Consider the following 19,021-nt stretch of genomic DNA (forward strand, 5'->3'; position numbering starts at 1 on the left):
GCATTCCTGTATAGCCAAAAAGACAACCAAAGAAAATGTTTTGTTCATGAGCAAATGAGGAAAAAGCTCCATAACACATGTCCAGAAACTTGCAAAAGCCTTCCAAGTTCCAAGTAAAGCAAAAATCAGAAGCTTTAATTAAAGATAACAAAAGAAAAAACACCAACAAAAGAAAATTTTTACACCAAGTAATAAAATTAAGTTTGGTGTACCTGCAGTATAAAGACATAGCAATTTGTCCGGAAAAATGGATAGAATTTTGGAATTTGAAGCTTCCTCTGCTCCATCCCTACATCTTATCTTTGCAATTCCTTTCCTTTCTCCTAGAAGTGAATGCAAAGGCCTACACATGAATAATTACAAATTGGGAAAACACCCACATCATGAACAAAGCGGAAGAAACACTAAATTTCAATAGCCAAGGACAAAAAATAAAATAAAAATTGAAATACAAACACTAAATGGGGAAGAAGGAGAGAAGGAGGAGCAAAAGAACCTAAAATCAAACTAATCGAATGAAAAAATCAACAGAAGACCTAAAATCAAAAGAAAGAAAATAAATCAGAAATACTGATGATCGTTGGATACCACTGGAATAGAGAAATATTGGAAGAAGAAGGTGGAAGAAATTAAGCAAAGAGGGCCGAGAGAGATTGGTACCTCATCGTGCAATACCAACTGACCAAAAGAAGGAACATGAAAGAGTTGTAAGTGAAATCAGAAATACTAAAATACCCATGATAAATAACAATAATTCCAAAAATGCCCCTGTTCGGACTTGTACGTACTTCACAACTCTCATTTCTTGAGAAACTAGCAAACTATGCTCATGCGATGCACGGGGCCCAATATGATTAATTTTGTTACTCAATTTAGTTAGTCTTATAGTTTGTATATTTTGCAAAGGATACTGCTATTTTCCTTAGTGAGTCTCCATATTTTTTTCTTTTCCTCTTATTTTTCTTCTTAATTTCTCAAATTGTTGTTAAAATTTATTTTATTCTAGTTATATCCGCCTCTTTTTATATTTAGTAAGTTGACAATTTAAATATCCTACATGTCATGTTTATAATCACGAGATTCAAAGGATATTTTATTATATTATACATATTTTTAATTTGGAATCACAAGATTTGAAAGTCTATTTTTATTTCTTAAACTCCGTGTCTAGTCAAATGCAAACACTTAAATTGAGACAGAGGAGTATATGTCAAATGAAGGAAATGAAAGGACAATTGAGACACTGCGGACCCGTGGGACTTAAAAAGTAAACTTACCAGAGGTAGAATTAATGTTCAACATTTGAAATGTACACACGTTAATCCTTGCTTAGAAAGACAATTTTAGTTGCTTTTTGTACAACTTATTGTTACTGTGTTAGTCCACCTTGGACATTTATATATAATAGACATATAAAAAAATATAGAATAGAAGAATAGATATATATTTTTAGTAATGTGGCCAAGTAATATGGGACAGAGGGAGTACTTCATTTATTAATTCTTAAAGAACATGAAAAGTCAAAAGTAAATAAGTAAAAGTGCACGAAAAAAATAAATATGTGTCGGAGAATTAAAATTGAAGTGGATACATGTATACATGAGAAGAGAATAAATACTCAGTAAGAACGTGAAAAGTAAAAAACGAACAAGTGCACGGAGGAAATAAATATGTGTCAGAGAATTAAAATTGAAGTGCATACATGTATACATGAGAAGAGAATAAATATTTAGTATTATGACATATGTCCACGTGAGATTTATTAATTCTTAAAGAACGTGAAAAGTTAAAGTGAATAAATTTGTGTAGGAGAATTAACTTTGAACTGCATACGTCTATACATGAGAAGAGAATAAATATTCAGCAAGAACGTGAAAAATTAAAAGTGAACACGTATAAGTGCATAGAGAAAGTAAATATGTCGGAGAATTAAAATTGAATTCCATACGTATATACATGAGAAGGGAATAAATATTAAGCACTATGACATATGTAAATATTCAGCAAGAACGTGAAAAGTCAAAAGTGAATAAGTAAAAATGCACGGAGGAAATAATATGTGTCAAAAAATTAAAATTGAAGTGCATACGTGTATACATGAAAAGAGAATAAATATTCAGTATTATGACATATGTCCACGTGGGATTTATTAATTCTTAAAGAACGTGAAAAGTCAAAAGTGAACAAGTAAAAGTGCACGGAGGAAATAAATCTGTGTAGGAGAATTAAAATTGAACTGCATACATCTATACATGAGAAGAGAATAAATATTCAGCAAGAACGTGAAAAGTGAAAACTGAACAAGCAAAAGTGCACTGAGGAAATAAATGTGCCGAAAAATTAAAATTGAAGTGCAAACGTCTATACATGAGAAGAGAATAAATATTAATATTAAGCACTATAACATATGTCCATGTGGGATAAAAAACAGTTGATTAAAGTGCACAAGTTATATAGCTTTTGGTACAAACATTCATTGCGTGTACAATTTGTAAAGCTTTGGGTACAAGTATGTATTGCTATGTTGGTCCTTGATTGTCCCACCCAACTCCCATTTCTATATAGTAGAGAAGTGCATACGTGTATACATGAGAAGAGAATAAATATTCAGTAATTCGTAAAGAACGTGCAAAGTCAAAAGTGAACAAGTAAAAGTGCACGGAGGAAATAAATATGTGTAGGAGAATTAAAATTAAACTGCATACGTCTATATATGAGAAGAGAATAAATATGCAGCAAGAACGTGAAAAGTCAAAAGTGAACAAGTAAAAATATACGGAGGAAATAAATTTGTGTAGGAAAATTAAAATTGAACTGCATACATTTATACATGAGAAGAGCATAAATATTCAGCAAGAACGTGAAAAGTGAAAAGTAAAAAGTAAAAAGTGAACAAGTAAAAATGTACGGAGGAAATAAATGTCTCGAAAAATTAAAATTGAAGTGCAAACGTTTATACATGAGAAGGGAATAAATATTAATATTAAGCAATATAACATATGTCTATGTGGAATAAAAAAACAGTTGATTAAATTGTACAAGTTATATAGCTTTTGGTAAAAACATTCATTGCGTGTATAATTTGTAAGGCTTTGGGTACAACTATGTATTGCTGTGTTGGTCCTTGTTTGTCCCACCCAACTCCCATTTCTATATAGTAGAGAAAAAAAGATAAGACCTATTTTATCGCCTAAATTAAAGTAGACATCTCTACCATATATGTTTCGGATTTATTTTTTGATCTTGCATCTAATGTAAATATAAACTACAAGTACTGGTGTACAAAGAAAACCGACAAATCGCACCAAACCGACAATTCGAGAACTGAGAAAAAAACCTGATAATGGTTTGGTTTGGTATTGAAAATAAAAATCCGATCATAATTAGTTTGATTTGGTTTTAACTAAAAAAAGTCAAACCGAACCAAATCGAACCAAGCCAACGTTACACATATACACTTTTAAAAAATATTTTATACATAAAAACATGTATTTGTAATATAATTTATAAATTTTTTTTTAATTTTTTTCATAGTTTGTGTCTTTTCACATATTATTCAAGCTTGGACTTGTAATTTTGAAGGCTACAATAAGTTTTACAGCCTATAGATGTTAGTAACTCAAATAAAGTTCAAATCAAAACCAAATTCATACTAACGCTAATAAAAGAAATTCAATTCTAACGCTAGGAATAACAATAATGTTGGATTTTTACTTTTTAGTTTTGCATTGGTTTAGACATTGTAAAATACATAATTTAATTTAGTTTTTCTTTAGTATTTAGCCGTAATTAATACTTATTAGCCGTACTTATTTTAGCATGACTTAGTACCTTTAGATTTGATCATTTTTTTTATGGCTTAGCGATTTGATTATATTTTTTGTTGAATATTTTAGTACAGTGTCATCATTCATCTCACATTTTGTGTTATTTTCTTAAGAAACACCTTAATTAGATAGTTGTGTCTTACTAGAACTAAAGAATATTTGAAGCACAAATTATATGTTTTGCCTGAAGACTTTACCGGAAAAAATCCGAAAAACCCGAGAAAACCCGAAGTTGAAAAAATAGACTTTTATTGGTTTGGTTTGGTTTGTAAATTTAAAAACTCGACATAATTGATTTGATTTGGTATTTAATAAACCCGAACCAACCCGGTCTATGTACACACCCCTTCCTTACGTCTTTGGCAATTATTACGTAGTTGATGATTATCTGTTTTATCTATTTATTTTTACTTTGTGCAATCATTATTTGTCATTAGTTTTCTTTGTCATTATTTATTTTCATTAATGTCTACTAAAGATATTTGTCCGGCAACAAATACATATGGGTGTTAGAAATATAAAATAGCTCGCATGATTTGGTACAAACATCTAACGTGTTACATAAATCTTGTGAGATGCATTCTTCTCCCTTACTGTACCTCACTAGTCTATTGACGGAGAGCCAATTTTTATGGAAAAAAATATCTTATATATTACAACGAAAACATTATGATGCTTGTTCTTGGTAAAATTGTTATATTCGTGGATTAACTGTGTAAAGATCATTTCTATGTTTCATTGTCTCTCAGCTACCCAATCATGTTGTTTTTAGCCACCTAACAATTTGCTCCATATATCGTATTAAAATAAGTATATAAAGAAATCAAAATCGTGCACCATGAAAATAACATTTTGAAAGATTTGAGAGAAATCAAAACAAGAAACAATTTGGAAATTTTCTGTTGTATATTTCTCTGTCTGTATGTATACAATTCTATGTCTATTTATACTATTTGTCTAAGGACTACAAATGTAAATACTAGACATTACAAGGAAAGTAGATATAGAAACAAATCAGAACAAGATCCAAACAAACTTTGTACAGCTTATTATTACCTAAGGGTATCCCATACAAGTGCCATTTATAGTATAAGCTAGTGAATATCTTAACTATGCTGTGTATCCTTTATGTTGGGCTTGAAGATAAGATATCTTCAGCTGAAAATGGACCGACCCAATACACAGAATTGGTCCAACTGAGTTAGTGACCCAAAAATATGTAATCAGCCAAAAGAAAGCCTCGAAGTGTCCGAAGTGATCTGTACTTGTTCATTATCCTTCTTCAATGTCTTTGACTTTATCTTCTTTCTTAACAACCATGGAAGATGGTATAATTTTATCACTCCCCCTCAAGTTGGTGTCCGGTGACCGGATACCCAACTTGCTCAGAAAAAGACGGTGAAGAGGACCAACTAAAGCTTTGGTAAAGAGATCAGCTATTTGGGAGGAAAAAGGTACGAAGAAAAGAGAGATAAGGCCACCTAGCAGTTTTTCACGAATGAAATGGCAATCAAGCTCAATATGCTTGGTTCGTTTGTGAAAAACTGGATTTTTTGCGATGTGTATGGCAGCTCTATTATCACAGTGTAAAGAAACGGGAAGGGAAGGTGAAACACCAAGATTTGAAATGAGACGAATAAGCCAAGAGATTTCGGCGACAAGTCTGCGCATGGAATGATATTCAGATTCCGCCGATGAGAGTGAGACAACTGGTTGTTTCTTGGATTTCCAAGACATCGGCGAACCCCCAAGGTTGATATAAAAACCACTTACTGATCGATGAGTGTCAGAACACGAAGCCCAATCAGCATCGCAAAAGCCTAGAACTTGAAGGGAAGGAGAGGAGTTCATGAAAAGACCCAAGCTTGGATCTTTACGCAAGTATCTGAGGGTGTGCAAAGCTGCTTGAAGATAACCAGAGCATGGTTGTTGCATATATTGGCTGAGGGATTGAACGGCATAGGCAAGATCTGGGCGTGTGTGGGTGAGAAAATTAAGTTGACCCATTAAACGACGGTAAACAGTGGGATCTGGGAGTAGTGTACCAGATTTGACAGTGAGTTTAAGGGTAGGATCTATTGGTGTGGAAGCTGGATGAAAAGAAAGGTTTGGGTATTCGAGAAGGAGATACATGGCAAACTTGCGTTGATTCAAAATTAAACCATCTGGAATGTGTAGTAGTTTCATCCCAAGAAAGTAACTTGCAAACCCCAAATCCTTTATTTTAAATTCGCAATCTAGAAAAGACTTAAGCCCAGTAATCTCTTGTTGATTGTTGCCAATCAAGAGTCTATCATCAACGTAGATGGCAATGATGGTGACAAACTGATCAGAAGACTTATAGAAAAGGGAGTAGTCATTCAATAACGAAGTGAAACCTTTGTCCCCGGAGCTGAAGATAATCGTGCATACCACTGGCGTGATGCCTGTTTTAGCCTGTAAAGGGATTTCCTCAGATGACACACATGTGAAGGAGAAGGAGGTGTCAAACATGGAGGGAAAAACATGAAAACTTCTTCATCAAAGTCGCCATGTAGAAAGGCATTATTGACGTCCAATTGAAACAAAGGCCAAGAGTTCTTGACAGCAACAGCAAGGATACAACGTATGGTGGTCATCTTAACCACAGGTGAGTATGTTTCTGTATAGTCGATACCTTCACGCTGTATATCTCATCTCACAACTAAACGTATTTTTAATCTTTCTAAATCACCATTTGACTTCAACTTAACCTTGTAAAAGGTTTCTTACCTGGGGGTAGAATTACCTCTTCCCAGGTAGAGTTTGAAATGAAAGCCTTGATTTCATTATCCATGGCAAATTTCCAACCAGGATAACAAGCAACTTGATGAAAAGTGATAGATTCTGTGATTTTCTCAATTGAACTTAAGAGTTGTTGGTTCTCTGTGCTTAAAAGAGAAAAGAAAAAAGAATTTAAAGGTAAAGTAGAAGCTAAAGAAGCATTATCACACACAAAATAAGACAAATGAGAGGGAAAAACAATCTTTCTGGTTGTTCTTTGCAAGTCCTTCACTGTAGGTGGCACATCCAGCATAGGGGAGAGATTAGAGGGAGTAGAATGTGGATCAAAAACTGGCAACTGATTCATATTAGACCCAGAATTAGCTATAGTAAAATCAGTTGGTTGAGGTGAGGATAGGGTAGAAGGAGAAGAAATTGAGACTGGAGGTGTATGAGTGTGATCTGGAGGTAAGTGAGTGGAGGAAGGCGGATTAGGAGGTGTAGTGGATTGAGCAGGGATATTAGGTACATGTTCTAGACTGGTGGAAACTTCAGGTTTAAAAGAACCAGGAAATAGTTGTGAGATTGGGACTGTGTAGGCAAAGGGAAAAATAGACTCATAGAATTTTACATCCCAGCTGACAATCACCTATTTGCTGATAAGACTTAGGAGCTTATACCCCTTTTTTACCAAAAAGATATCCTAGAAAAACTCCACGAATGGCTCTAGGTGACAATTTGTCTCTATTCTTGATAAGGTTGATGCAAAACATAGGCAACCAAAGGTTTTGAGATGGGTGTAACTAGGTGGTTTGTGAAATAGTTTTTCATAAGGGGTAAGCTCATGTAGGACTTTAGAAGGAAGTAGATTTATAATATGAGTGGCAGTCAACAATGCTGCCCCTCAGTATCTAGATTTTAAATGTGATTGATACATAGGAGCCCTGCAAATCTCTAACAAGTGTCTATGTTTCCTTTCAGCCACCCTATTTTGTTTTGGGGTGGCAACACAAGAAGTTTGGTTTACAATCCCTTGAGAAGAAAAGTATTCAGTAGGCAGATTCCCAGACCCCAATTCATAAGCATTGTCTGATCTCACTATCTTAACCTTTTTGCCAAATTGCCTCTCTACATAGGCTAGGAAAGATTTAAGAATGGAAAAAGCATTTGATTTACTAGATAGTAGACATGTCCAGGTGGTTCTAGAGAAGTCATCAACAATAGTTAGAAAATATTTCTCCCCTTTGCTCTATCAAAACTACATCTCCTACATAATTTACCAACAGCTTATAAGAATTTAGTAAGGTAACAGAAATAGAATGAGGCAGTAACTTGAAATTGTGAAATAGAGATTTTGTCAAAAGTCATGTGATGTGAAGCCCCTGTATCTATTATCCAAGGGCTTGACTGAAATTTTGTGAGATATGAAGTGTAGGCTGTGAAAAATTTAGAAATACCAGCCATATTAGCACTGTGTTGTTCCTCAGTACCAGATCCATTTTGCACAGATCTGAACATGTCTATCAGCTGTTGGCATTGATCCTTTGAAAAATTCTGAGCATTGAAGTTAAAAAAATTGTTGTTTCCATTCATCCTAGATCCCTGTCCATCTGTCATACCAACAGATCTCTCTTGAGGATCGAAACTGAACTTACATCATCAACTGTGCTAACTGCATTAGCTTTTGCATTGGTAAAGGGTTTCTTTGGCTTGTTCGTGAATTTGAAGTCAGAAGGGTAACCTATCAATTTGTAACTTTTTTTATATTGCGGTTTGTTTTCTTACAGTAAGTACAGAACAAATTATTGGAAGAATTGTTGTTCTGAAAATTTCTAGGATTAGAAGATTGTGGATAGGAAGGCTGATGGTTTCCTCTTTTTGAGTTGAAGTTCTTTGGATCATTCCATTTACTTGCATAAAAAGCAGATGAATCAGATGTCACTAAGTTTCCAAAATGCACTTCTCTTTGTGATCCTTGATTGAGAATAATGGAATAGGCCTGATTAGGAGTAGGAAGTGGCTTCATCATGAGAATATTTCCTCTAACTGTTGAGTATGCTTCATTTAAACCCATTAGAAACTGCGTTAGTTTGATGTCCTCATTCATTTTGCTATTGTGTTCCTTAGCTCCACATCTACAATCACAAGTGCATCTTATGAAAATATTGAGAACTCTCAATTGGTCCCAAAGTTTCTTCAATTTGTTAAAGTAGCTTGCAACATCACTTGTGCCCTGTGTGATGTTGCTCAGATCTCTTTGTAGCTGAAATAATTTTGATCCATCTGGCTGACCATATCTTTCTTGTAATTCATTCCACAGTTCTGAAGCTGTTTGAGAGTATAAGAGACTCTCTAAGATGTCTTTGGTTAAAGAGTTCAATAACCATGCTATTACCATATCATTGGCTCTCCTCCATTGCTCAAATAAAGGTGACTTCTCATCTGGGACTTCTGATTTATCATTTATAAAACACAATTTATTTTTGGCTGAGAGTGAAATCAGTATTCCCCTTTTCCAATTTCCAAAACTAGATCCATCAAAACTTACATTCAATAGATTCATTCCAGGTGAATCTGAAGCATCCAAGTAATAGGGATGATTAGGATGAACAACATCATATCCTATTTTATCAACGGATCCACTAGAAATCTGACTGGGAGAAGAGTTATCAGCCATTTTTGATTCAAGAAGAAGAGAAGAAAAATGGAGAACAGATTTGTATCCAAACCTGCTCTGATACCATGAAAGATTTGAGAGAAATCAAAACAAGAAACAATTTGGAAATTTTCTATTGTATATTTCTCTACCTGTATGTATACAATTCTATGTCTATTTATGCTATTTGTCTAAAGACCACAAATTTAAATACTAGACATTACAAGGAAAGTAGATAAATAAAACAAATCAGAAAAAGATCCTAACAAACTTTGTACAGCTCATTATTACCTAAGGGTATCCTATACAAGTGCCATTTATAGTATAAGCTAGTGTATATCTTAACTATGCTGTGTATCCTTTATGTTAGGCTTGAAGATAAGATGTCTTCAGCTGAAAATGGACCGGCCAATACACAGAATTGGTCCAACTGAGTTAATGACCCAAAAATATGTAATCAGCAAAAAGAAAGCCTCAAAGTGTCTGAAGTGATCTGTACTTGTTCATTATCCTTCTTCAATGTCTTATCCTTCTTCAATGTCTTTGACTTTATCTTCTTTCTTAACGGCCATGGAAGATGGTATAATTTTATCACATTTGTTTTCTCAAATTGCCGCACTGTTTCAACACCTAAGCGTCTCTTAGAAACATGATTGAATTCCGTTGAAAATCCATTACACCTTCCAACTCTGCTTTAAAAAAATCGAAATCTCTCTTTAATTAAGACAATAGACATTCTCTATCCTACAATATTTTTTTTTACCTTGACATTTTCAATCATTCATATGTTTAATACCTTTTTTATAAGATATGTGATATATTATATATTTTTTCACCTTGGTGTTTTACCTATAATATAGTGTCATATTTTTATATAGAGTTTAATTTGTGTTCATTAACAATATCCCTAATTTTCTAAGATCACTGTTTTAATATTAGGTGCGTTAAGTATGCATGTGTGTTTATTTAAGTATTACTTTCTCTCTTATTCTCTATCGTGCATATTTTTTTTTAGTTTTGAATGTCATTAGTGAAATATTTTCTAAATTTTTATTTAAAGTTTACTTAGTATAAATAGATAATCTTGTAAGAATTTGTTATAAAATTTGCAGATATGTTAAATAATTTTTCTTATTATCTGCATTGAGTAAATAGATGTTTACAAGGCTCTCGTTCTCTTTTACTCTCAGTTATGTAAGGGCCTGTTTGGAAAGCCACCTGGTAATTGGAATTGGTGTAATTACTAGGGTAGTAATTACACAGCCTAGTAATTACACAATATTGTAATTACAACGACCTGTTTGTTTGTGATAATGTAATTACAAGCCTGTTGTTTGGTTGTACAAGTGTAATTACACAGTTAGTTTAATTTAAAAATAAAATTTAATTAAAAAATTTAAAATTAATATTTAAAAAATATGTGTCTTTATAAATGATATTAAATTAGTTATTTAATAACACATTGTTTCTTGAAAAATATTAATAATAATCATATATTTGTAACTAATATTGTAAAAAATAATTGATATATATTTTTCAAATTAATAATATTTTAATTTTAATTAATTATAACACTTAAAAACAGACTTTTTTTGTGAGAACATCATGGATTGGATATTTGACTCAAAAAAAATTTATAAATATAATGCCATAACATTATTCAAATGTTTGACAAAAAAAAAAAATCTATCAACTGTAAGTGAAAAATAAATAACATGCAATGTAGAATAACAAGTCAATAGTACTAAAGCAAATAAATTAAAATCGAAAATATAACCTAAATTCAGAATCCAAAAGAAAAAGTTTAACGTAATACTCTTATGTCAAATTTTAACATTACATAAGTAAATTCCAACGTAACTTAAGTAAATAATTCAAAAGAAAGGGAAAATATAAGTCTATAACCTCATTCACAACGAAATTCTACTTTAACAACGTCACTCATTACATGCCAAGTTTGTTAATGACTCATTCTTTCTAATATTAAGAGGTGTAGTTTAAAAAATTAGAATAATAACACAGTTATGCTAAATGAATAAAAAAAATAGGAGCAATTACATGGAACTACAAGAAGTAAAGGTTGGGACTGAGAAGAAAGGAAATGAAAGATAAATAATATAAAAAGAAAAATAAATTTTAAAAAAGAAAAATAATTTAAAAGTAAAAATAAAAAAGAAATTAAAAAATAGAAATAAAAAATAAATTTTAAAAGAAAATAAATTAAAAGAAAGAAACTAAAAAGTAACTCTGTAATTACAGGGTGTAATTACACTCAATTCTCAATCCCCCCTTAAGAATTGAAGAGTGTAATTACACCCTCTCAATTACACTCAATTCCCACCTAACTGCGCAATTACTTGGTCAAACAAACATGTCAAACTGTGTAATTACACCCAATTCCAATTATCTGGGTGGCTTTCCAAACAGGCCCTAAATAAATTTTGAGTTTTGATTGGTAATAATAAAATTACTTATATATACAAGCAATTTTTTTTTACTCTAAATTTTTCTGTTTGCTCATTTATTTCATTATTGAGCGTCATTAACTTATATACTTGATTAATATTTCTCACTGCTTTTTTTTTTAATTTTTGAAATAATATTTATTTGTTCAATTTGTAAGTCCGTGACATATATTTAAAAAAAAGGTCATGATATTGAAGAAGTAAAAGAAAGAGAAAAATGCCGATGATGATATTGTGGGTAAAGTAGGCATTTAAAAGGTCGATTGAGATACGAGGAGGAAAATATCTATTGTAGATTTTTGAGGAGGAATTTGATTTTTAAAGCAAAATTGGTAATGTAAATGATTTTCATCCATTGAATTTAAATAGACAAGTTGGAATATAATATTTTGACTTGTATGGAAGTCTCCTCTCTTGCTTGCCGTCTTGCAGTGGTTGGAAGATATTCTTTGGGATTAGTATTATTTAAGATTAATTGGAATAAGCTATTTTAACTTGTGAATATGCTATTTTGACTTGTACAATAGAGGATATGATATAGGAGATATATAACTTCTTTAGTTGTATGTAACATTTGCACTAACAAAAAAGAAAGTAAAGTTTCTTGCTTTCATTAAACAAGAGTCATAAGCTCTTCTAATATTTTGCTGTTCTTCATCTCAATAATATTGTAAGTCAATATATATCTTCATCTCCTTATGGCTCAACCTTACAGAACTGCCTATCATTTCCAACCTCTCAAGAATTGGATGAACGGTACATTCTTAACAGGCTCATTCTTTTTCATAATTATACTTAAGTTTGTGTAATCTAATCTGAACTCTTCTTTTTATATTTTTATTTATTATTGATTTATGTTCAATCGATGAATCATGTCATTGACTTATAATGCTGGTGAACTGGGAATGGCGTCGGATTTATAGATCCTAATGGTAAGTCTTCTTGTCTAATCATGATCATCTTCTGTTTAGAGAATTTATAGTTTTATTACACGAATCTACTTTTTTCTTAGCAGTATCGTATTAAGTAGTAATAGTGGCAAAGTGTTGAAGTTGTTTTTCCAACTCTATCCTCCAATAATATTGTAAAGAAAGAGAAATGGGGATGATTGGATAAGAGAAATGGGGATGATTGGATATCTTTAGCTCACGACTAAAAATAAGTTATGCCTGGACCTAGAAATCAATGTTCTTCTTGTCTCATCCTTTGGACTTAGAAATGAATGTTCTTTTTGTCTTATCCTTTTTCTATATAGCAAAGGTCTTTCTGCCACATTGATTTTGGCCATAATCGGGATACCACAGTAAATTTACATCGGTATTTAAGTTAAATATAATAATTCGCCAAATACATAAGTAGCCCCTTAAAGTCATTCATAAAATTTCATTTTGACACATCAATTAAGGTTGGTTCCTATTAGACACTTCTTCAAGTATATTTAAAGTGTGTCTATTAAACATCTAGTGACTAACAAGTTAAACAGAAATAGTGGGTGTAATTCACACGCGGTGACATGAAAAAAGTAACGAATCAAAAATAGCCACGTGGCTTATTAGTCAAATTAACCAAAAAGTGGGGTTTTAGCAACAAAAAAATAAACAGAAAAGAAAAGCAAAAAAAATCCTTATGGTCTTCTTCCCCAAACAGAAGCCATTCCCTTCAATCATCACCCTTCCCTCATTTTTTTATTTCCCAAAATAAATACAGATTTCTCCTCCGCTCGTCATCTTCTTCCTCGCCAAACGACATTATCATATTGTTAAGCCAAACCCAAATAGAGAGTTGGAGATGGGTTCAAAAGTAACAGATCATTAACAATCTTAAGGAAAATTCCGCTGGTAATTATTTGTGTTTTACAACAGTTAGAGAATTTTTTTTACATTAGAAATGTTTCAAAAAGTAAAACAATCATGAGACCAGTAAAAGTGTATCATGCTAATCAATTTCAATCTCTCATTTCTCAACATAACTATCTTCAAGAGTTTCAGAAATTCATTAAAATTTCAACCAGTAAAATTAATATATCACACCTGTTTAGAGATTGATGGGTTGTTTGAAGGTGACCGGTTCTTGCTCCTAGATATAAATTATATAAAATGTGAGCTTTTTAAGAAAGAAAAAAGTAAAATAATATTTTTTTATCAATCACGTGCCTAAAGGAAGTTGAGGAACAAATCTTTTGCCATGTGAGTATTTTGTATTTAATTGGTACACTTTGAATATACTTGAAGTGTCTAATAGGAACAAGTCTTAGTTGAGGTGTCAAACTGAAATTTTGTGACAACTTTAAGGCGGTGGTTAGAGGAGTAAACAAGAGGAAGACGGAGTGGAAAAGACATTGTTTATGCATTTGGCCTTAATAATTTATGTTATTCTGTATGTTGTCCTAGAAAACTTTTTACAGAATTTCATTGTCCAATAATGCCACCACTTTTATGACTGAAGTAGAAAGGTTTTCAATAGTATATCCGGAACTAGCTAAGGAAGAGTTAAAGAATTGTGCATTGTACATTAGAATGAAGGTCTTCTAAGTAATGACCAAAGTATCTCACAAAATCTAGTTCTTTTTTGGTGAAAAATAGAAATATATTGTACTCCTTACCACTTAGTAGAGTAATTAAAAAGAACAGTGCTACCTAATTTATCCACGCGAGTCAAATCATTACAAATACTGACCCAAACGACATGAATAAAAATGTTCAAGACCTCTCACTTCAAAACCATTCTTGTAAATCACGGAGCTGCTAGATGAACAAAAACATTGCAATTGGCCCGTTTAATCCTTTCTCTTTAGCTACTAATTAAATTCCGTTATATGTTGCACTAACTTTACAAAATTAATAAAATCTACAGGACCAATGATATACAAGGGAATATATCATTTATTTTACCAGTACAATCCTGGAAGTGCATTATGGGGAAACCTCCATTGGGGTCATTCTACTTCAACTGATCTTATCAACTGGACTATTCATCCACCAACTCTTTTGCCTTCAGACCCATATGACATCAAAGGTTGTTGGTCAGGTTGTTGAGATTTTGTGAAAATATTGTGTTAAGTTTTTACTTTATTTATCTCGCTGTTGTATTGTTATATTTTTCTTGATACCATGCTTCACATCCTTATCATTTCTTTCGTATAAATATGTTTCCTGTAGCCAATATTAAGTATATTCCCTGTAGCTCAATTTTAGGAGATCCGCATTAAGTATAAACAATTCTTTTTCCTCTTCATTAGGTGTCATGCGCTATAGGTAGATTGGATACTATCTTTTTTTGCTATTATTTTGGTCCATTTTGATTTTTTCCCTCGTTATTTAGCTTCTGAGCTCTATATATATGGGACTGATGGCAATGAAATATATGTTTTCTTCTCTAATTTTTCTCTGCTTTCTTCACAGGTTCCGCTACCATTCTCCAAGATGGCACACCAGCAATGCTCTATACTGGACGCGATTCACAAGACACTCAACTTCAAAATCTGGCCGTGCCCAAAGATCCATCCGACCCTTATCTTGTCGAATGGATTAAATCGCCTAGTAATCCAATCATGACACCTAATGAAGAGGAAAAAGAATTGTTTAGGGACCCAAGCACGGCGTGGTTAGGGCCTGATGGAATTTGGAGAGTTATCATAGGGAACGAAAGAGAAAAAATAGGAACTGCTCTTTTATACAAAAGCAAGGATTTTATTCACTGGACTGAAACAGAGAGACCCCTGCATTGGTCAAATGAAACTACAATGTGGGAATGTCCTGATTTTTTTCCTGTATCAATTGACAGTGAAAAAGGACTTGACACATCAGTGATTTTTCCAGGAATTAAACACGTACTAAAGAATAGCGTGTTTCGTTCTTTTATTGATTATTACACCATTGGAACATATAACTGTCACAACGATATATATACACCAGATGAGGGATCTGTAGACAATGAATCAGGATTAAGATTGGATTATGGAAGGTACTATGCTTCCAAATCTTTTTTCGACAGTGCCAAGAACAGGAGGATCGTTATTGCTTGGATCAATGAGTCTACAAGTCCTGAAATCGATAGCATCAAAGGATGGTCTGGTCTTCAGGTAATTAATTCGTTTTACGCCTTTCATATACTCCATTCGTGTAATTTTACGTGCCACTATTTTTTTTATTAAACCGTCAAAAAAATGACATTCTCAATGAAAGGTTTTTATAGAGATATTGTTATATTTAAAAATAATTTTGACTTTAAATTTTTCATTTTACTTTTAATGAAAAGCTTTTTAGACCGGGAGCACTTCTTTCGAACATGTCTAATCTCATATTTTTTTTTTTTTTTTTTGAAATACTATAAAATTCAACATTGTTATTGAATATTAAATAAAAACTCCTAAATATATATCTTTGATACATGGATTTACTACTTAAACATGGTTAACTAATATTTATAATTTTTAATTGCTAAAGTTAAATTGTTTGATTTGTATAAAAATATATATAAATATTATTGGTCATTATTGTAATCATTTATACATTACAGTCATTTCCTTAGGAAAATTTGGCTTGATATGTCTGCTTTAAGCTAAGTGTTGCCAATACTCAGTACTAATTATAAGTACCAATTAGAAAATAGCTATAATATTCATTGCCCGTATCCATCTCTAAATATTTTTTGGCTGTACTCACAAACTACTGAATTAGTTTTCTTTTTTATAATATTATCTTAATTATTGGTCATTATTGTAATTATTATACTATTACAGTCGTTTCCTAGGGAAATTTGGCTTGATAGAGCCGGAAAGCAATTGGTTCAATGGCCAATAGAAGAAATCGAAACGCTAAGGTTAAATCTTTACAAAACAAAACTTGGCTTGAATTGCACGAATTTCCACTGAGTTTTTCAAGAACTTTCACAAAAATACTCATTATGAATGTTTTGTGCAACAAAATAACTTTCTTTTATGTTGGCTTGATATATGGTTCTATACTGTTGCTTATTATTGTTTCAGGCGGATGTAGAAATTTCTTTCTCAATTCCATTGGCAGTGCTTGAGCAAGCAGAGGTGCTGGAATCAAATTCGACTAATCCACAAGAGATAGCTAACCAAAGTGGTTCATCAACCAACACTGGTGTAGGACCTTTTGGGTTGCTAGTCTTGGCATCAAATAATATTGAAGAATATACTGCTGTATTCTTTAGAATTTTCAAACAGAATGACAAGTTCGTTGTGCTAATGGGATGTGACCAAAAAAGGTATCTTTCCCTTTTCTTCCCTTTTAAGAAACCTATAGGCCAAGGTACATGATATGTTGCATACAAAGACTAGTTTAGATTAAGTTGGTTTTCAAGAGTAAGTTTTATTATAATAACAAATTATTATTTTTCTGTTTGTAGATTTAGAAATCATTATAATTTTTTGAAATGCAGGTCATCTTTGGGGCTTGAGTATGATAAAACTAATTATGGAGCCTTTTTGGATATTGATCCTGTTACAGAAAAGTTATCACTAAGAACTTTGGTAAGTTTTATCAAATTATGCAAATATCATAATCTTTGAATAGTGCAACACATATAGCATATTCAAACTCGAAATATTATGTGTGATTGTTAGAGCAAGACTTGTAATTAGTGACGTGATTGTTCTATTGATATGGGATCTTATCATACTACGAAATGATCATATTTGTACAAACAGATTAGTTGTTAAGAGGCTCAAATTATAAATATTTTCCAAATTTTATCCTAAAATGTAGGGAAATGAACATTTCTATATAACTTTTACAAATTATTGACATTGGTACCTATAACTGAAAAAATATTTGGCAATAAGTAATTCTTATAACTTTGCCTCTTTTTTTTTACTTCACATTTTTCTCAACCACCACTGTTCTCTTCTTCAACAATTCCTCGATAACCCATATAGTTTTAACGTAGACCTCTGCAGCCGAAAAATGACAGGTCGTCAGAAAATCCCATTTCCAACACATTTTCTAGCCAAGATTGATTCTACTTTTCCAACTAAAAATACTTCTACAATTTTTAAGTGGGTTGGTTATCGGAAACACCTGGACAAGTCTATTTACAAAGTTTGGAAGTTATTTAGATTAGCTATGAATGAAAATTCAGAGCTGAAATCGGCTAGGAAGAACATAAACGCGATAATCTATATCATGACTGTATATCATGTATATCACTGTATATCAAACACATATGTACACAGATATACATAGTATCTATGGATATACATGAAATAATTGGATAATGATGATATACATGAATATACAGATAGATATACAGATGCACGATCATACTTCGAAAACTCATTTTCACACATCATCTGTCGCACCGCCACCATAAAAAGCACCACAAACACCAAAATTTCACATGTGATCCAAAAGATCTATTACTTCTTGACTATGAGATATTTATTTTTGTATACTTGAACTAGCTAGACTTACATTTTTTTTTTCTTCTTTAACAGATCGATCATTCCATAGTAGAAAGCTTTGGTGGAGGAGGAAAAGCTTGCATCACAACTAGAGCTTATCCTACTTTGGCCATCAATGATAATGCCCACATATTTGTTTTCAACAATGGATCCCAACATGTTGAGATCTCCGATTTGAATGCTTGGAGTCTAAAGCAGGCTCAAATCAATTGAATCATTAACTAATAAGTTTATCATGGATGATTATTTTCTTCTTAATCAATTTAAAATTTAAAATGTATGTTTTAAAATTTTCGATCTCCAATAGATTTGGAGGTACGAAAAAAGGTGTTCACCATTTTATTATATTATTTGTTTGGATGGATGTTACACAGTATATTGTATTGTATCGTTATTTTAATATAAAACTTGTTTCAATTGTTATATAAATTTTATGTTACACATCATATTGTATTGTATTGTATTGTATGATTATTTAATATAATAATTGTTCCGATTGTTATACAAATTTTATTGCATTATATTGTTAAAATCACTGTTTCAAAAAATGCAAAGGTGTATTTATAAATCACCATTTCATGTAACAACAGCTTTAATGTGGTGAAGTCACTGCCTTAATCACCATTTCATGTAACGACAGCTTTAATGTGGTGAAGTCGCTGCCTTATTTCTTTTTACCATTATTTCCTTATTATTTGATAATTCTCTCTCTCTCTCTCTCTCTTTTTTTTTTTTTTTTTTTTACACTTTTAACCCTACTCAATTCTTAGTGTTTTGGTATCTTCATCAATATATTCTTTCTCGCATATAATACATCTCTATTTTGTGATCTTTTAAGAATTGTAAGTTCTTTCCTGTTCTAGTATCATTACGTACTTGATGCTATTTATTTATTTATTATTTT

The 19,021-nt window shown here is 31.9% G+C and overlaps 1 pseudogene; it reads left to right on the forward strand.

The window, feature by feature from the left end:
• The first annotated feature begins 12,388 nt into the window (after positions 1 to 12,388).
• On the forward strand, positions 12,389 to 18,540 carry LOC132052114 (beta-fructofuranosidase, insoluble isoenzyme CWINV3-like; annotated as a pseudogene).
• Positions 18,541 to 19,021: the final 481 nt, after the last annotated feature.

The sequence above is a fragment of the Lycium ferocissimum genome, chromosome 4 (genome assembly GCF_029784015.1).
Source record: "Lycium ferocissimum isolate CSIRO_LF1 chromosome 4, AGI_CSIRO_Lferr_CH_V1, whole genome shotgun sequence".
Classification (NCBI taxonomy): Eukaryota; Viridiplantae; Streptophyta; class Magnoliopsida; order Solanales; family Solanaceae; genus Lycium; species Lycium ferocissimum.